Source organism: Vicia villosa, linkage group LG6, assembly GCF_029867415.1.
Source record: "Vicia villosa cultivar HV-30 ecotype Madison, WI linkage group LG6, Vvil1.0, whole genome shotgun sequence".
NCBI lineage: Eukaryota > Viridiplantae > Streptophyta > Magnoliopsida > Fabales > Fabaceae > Vicia > Vicia villosa.
Window position 1 is genome coordinate 68039040 of NC_081185.1, and position 4556 is coordinate 68043595.

The 4556-nt window shown below is 37.9% G+C and overlaps 1 non-coding gene across 1 annotated transcript; it reads left to right on the top strand.

The window, feature by feature from the left end:
* LOC131615375 (small nucleolar RNA R71) lies at window positions 1-107 on the top strand. The gene has a single exon (XR_009287793.1). It is a non-coding gene; the product is annotated as a small nucleolar RNA R71 (small nucleolar RNA).
* The last annotated feature ends 4449 nt before the right edge of the window (window positions 108-4556 follow it).

Consider the following 4556-nt stretch of genomic DNA (forward strand, 5'->3'; position numbering starts at 1 on the left):
AATCCATGATGCGGAAAGAGCCTTAGCATGTCCTTGTATCTCTCTCATGCTTCAAAAAGGGACTCGTTGTCTTTTTGTCTAAATCCATTGACCTGGGCTCTTAGCATAGCTGTCTTGCTAGGCGGGAAGTATCGCGCCAAGAAGACTTTCTTCAATTCATTCCAGGTAGTGACTGAATTAGCGGGTAGAGACTGGAGCCAAGCTCTAGCTCTACCCCTCAGCGAAAAAGGAAAAAGGCGTAATCGGATCGCCTCGGAACTGACATTATTAGCTTTTACAGTGTCTGTGTATTGCAAGAACACTGACAAATGTAGATTGGGGTATTCCGTCGAACTCCCAAAAAATTGATTTTGTTGTACCGCTCACAACAAAGAAGGCTTTAGTTCGAGATTGTTTGCCTCGATAGCAGGGGCAGCAATGCTTTTGTGTGGTTCAGCTTGTGAAGGAATGGCGTAAAACTTGAGAAGACGTGGCTGTTCACCCATGGCAAATTCTTCAACTGTTTCAGGAATAGGGCTAGGAACAAGAGTACAAGTGCGTCGTAATCGACCCGATATAGTGATAGAACACTCTGGTTTGGGAATTAAGTCTTCACTATGAGAGAGAGTACTTGGCATACACAGAGGGAATTAAGTATTTAAATATGTCTTAGTCTCTACAACGTAGCAATTAATTACGGTATCGACTAAATTAGTCCCCGGCAACAGCGCCAAAAACTTGATCGCGACAAAGTGGGTATGTTTATGATTATGACTCCAAGTGGACAGTCCTATTGCGTAGCTTTAAAGATTATCGAACCCAAATGACTAAGAATCGACCTACGGTATCTAATTGTTACTACGTAAATCTAAGGCAAATATCTGATTGATTAGGATCAGACGGGGGAAATAGGGAAATAGAATTAAATTAAATTATAGGGAAGATGCACCGGTATGTAATGGTCGGACGTCGGGGATCTAATAAACTATCAACGCAATTCATAATTCAAATTATTTTTCCGTAGAAATCATTTGCTTAAAATCCTTCCTCTCACACTCTCGTGTTTATTGATTATAATCTTATTATTAAACCTAAGTGAGCGCTCTCGCTGTATCAATTAATGTTTAAAATAATTTTTGAAAACAAATGAAGACTAATTAACCTTAAAGTGCTCTCGCTGTATTTAAGGTTAATACTTAATTTCTACTGTCAGTTAAAATCTCAAACTCTCGTTTTTATTGATCCTAACTTCTATCGCTTTTTACTCTTGTAACAAAACGGTTTAATTAAGTATTAGAAATTATAACCAAATAGATAAATTCTCATTGATAAAATATGTTGATAGCGTTACTAGACTCCCTCGGTTATGTGACCTTACATACCGGTGTAAATTATTTAGCCGGACATAGTTTTAAAGCTTAAAACAGAATAACAATAACAATTGCAGGTAGGTAATAATTTAGGCATATTTAATAAACCAGAGTAAATAATAATTGCGACTGAAAATTAAACATGAATTGAGTACTGAATCGAATACTTGATTGAATACTTGAAAGCTGGTACACCAATATCTTGATCCGGAACAGAAATTAAATTGCCACAACAAAATTAAATCCTAAATCTAAAACAAAATCTGAAGCTAGCAAGGAAAAATAAAGTGGCAGTAGAGTTCTGGCGAGGAAATATAGTGCTTAACAGGTTGGGAAAAACTAAATCAGAGTTGAACTAAGCGGATGGAAATTAAAGGGTTTGCAGTAAAACGACGGAAGAAAAACTAAAGAAGCAGGAGAAGCCTCGTGTGAGATGTACTTCTCCTTTTATAATGGTGCCTTGCTAGGTTACATTTTTCAGAGCTGCTTTCTCGGCGAAGAAGAAGTAGGCTGAAATGTAGGAGTGAAGTGCTGAGTGATTTGTTTCTGGGCTTTTCTCTTCTGGGCCAAGCATGGCTAACTTCATACTTGGGTGTGTGACGGACGACACTCCAGGGGGGGTGACGGTCGGCATGGTGGGGTGCCTGACGAACGGCCCCTTTTGCCCCACGTTAAATTGTGCTGTGTGTGGGCTTGGGCCTATGCTTCATGTGTTGGCTATTTTATTTGGACCTCCCTTATTCTTTTGCACCTCCTAGTGCTTTACTTCATTTTTCTCCTTTTTTCTCTATGTTTTCTCAAGCAAGCTCCTAAGTAATAAATTCTTGAAACATAACAAAATACCGGCGTAATATCGAAATAAAATAATATAATTGAAATAAAATGAGGAAATAATACATGTAAATTAAGCCAAATATACGATACACTTTCGTGTTATCAGCAAGTGTATATAACATTTGGTACCACACTAACAAGGTGATTAGGGGAGATAGAAGTGAATGCAACACCTCACCTGTTGAAATTGTTGGATGATAACAGGTACGTGTTCCGGTACATAACTTGCAACGATGGAGTTACGGTCCGAGATGTTTTTTGGACTCATCTGGATTCAATAAATTTGTTCAACATGTTCTCGGCAGTGCTCATTCTTGATTCTAAGACCAACAAGTATATACTTCCATTATTTGAGATGGTTGTGTCATACCCTAATTTTTGACCCCCCTGAGATGACATACCTTCAGGATTTTTCATCAAGTCGAAGCAAGTATCCAGAACAGCCTAACATTCAATCAAGGGTGTTCAAAGACAAGAAAACTCAGGCAAAGGATCAATCAATAGAGGGATTAGTCTCTAATACAATCATAAGACTCAAAAGCCTCATTATTACACCTATGATTGATTAAGATACCCAGTCATCTAAGTACAGGATTACTCAGATCAACAGACTAGGGTTTGGAGCCTATCAAGGACTAAAATCAGGGATCACCTTTGGGAAACCCTAAAAAGCCCTAAGGGACCATTCAAAGACATCAATCATCTTCAAACAACTCATATGACAAGATCCACTGGACATTACACCTCAGTTCAAAGTCTACAGTCATCATTGTCCTCTGGTCGACAATTAGGGTTTTTGACCTAATTCACCAAGATAGTTGACTTTTAATCAGGGCATGGATCCAAAACTCAAGACATGATTCAAGAATCTCTACTACCTCAATATAATCCATTTACACCATTCATTTGAGGAAAAGATCTTGTTTCTACACAAAAGCCCAAAAAAATTCACTTTGTCAGGAAAAGTCAACTGTGTGGGATCATCATTGACTTTTAAGGTTTTTGGTCAAAAAATGACTTTCAAAGATCAATATCATCAATATATGGATGTCAAAGTCATTTGACCAAAGAAATTCAAAGAAATTCATCAAGGAGCAAAAAGTCGGGAATTAGGGTTTTTGAAGGCATGGTGAGAACTCAAAATTTCACCTACACAACTCAAAAAACTTCCAACATGAAAGTTGTAGATCTTGCAAAATAAAACAACATCTTACAAAGGAACTTTTTTCAAAAGATCAACCATTTATGAAGTTTTGGAAATTTTGAAGTTTAGGTCATAAACACTTAGAAATTTTTCTAAGTGTTTTAACCTAGTTTTCATCCAACTTTGGGCTCATTTTTCACAAATTTCCCAAATGATTCTGAAGAAGACATAAACTAATGATTTTAAGTAGATGTTTAGGGCTTTCCAAATTGTGTTCAACCTTCTCCAAATTCAATTTGAGCTAGGAGTTATGCTTGTTCAAAGTTGGCCTCATGAAGTAAAATTATAGGTCATGTGCAAATTGGAACTTTGCAATTTTGTGCATTTTGCTTCACTAATGGATGCTACACGACCCATAACATGTCTGAAACCATGCCATGCATTCATTTTCACCATGCCATAAGAATTGAAGAAGATTCTAAAAACAAGAACATGTGATTATGTAATGATTACTTTTGTGAATTTATGGCAAATTGATGAATCACCCAAGGAATCTTCTCATCAACCAATTGGAGCTCACTTTGCATCTGAAATGTCCCCTAAGATCAGATGGAATCAATGGATAGGGGAAGCTAGCCCGAAAATGCATCATTGCATTTTGGAGATTCTTTGAATTTCTTCATGGCTAAGAAACCAAAACTCTCCCATTAAGCAAGCTCACACTCTCACTCAGTACTGAGACATTTGCCTATAAATAGGAGAGCATACTTCAGTAGAAAAACACACCAAAGCAACCATATTCCTTGCTTTCTCTTTCTCTTCTCATGTTCATTGTTTTTCAAAGTTCTTTGGCAAGAAGAATCGATTTCTTCAAACCAGAGCTCATCTTTGGGAAGTGAACATTCTAACATCTCAAGGGAGGTCATTTGAGGTGATCCAAGCACCTGGATCACTTCTGTAAGTGGAGGAACACCATTGTTGCTCTCACTTTGGAGCATTTGCAGTTGGAGGTTCATGGAGTAATTCAGGAGGTTTTGAGCCAAGCCAATCATCCAGGCACATTCCTCAGGTCATAGTGAAGCTAACCAGATGGCTGCAGCTCATCTGTAACTCCAAATTCAACAACCTCCATGTTCACTTGAAGCTGAAATCGAGGGAGGTCCATAGAGCAATTCAGGAGGATTCAAGCTCCAATAAGCATTCAGTTAGCATCATTGAGTCTCAGGGAA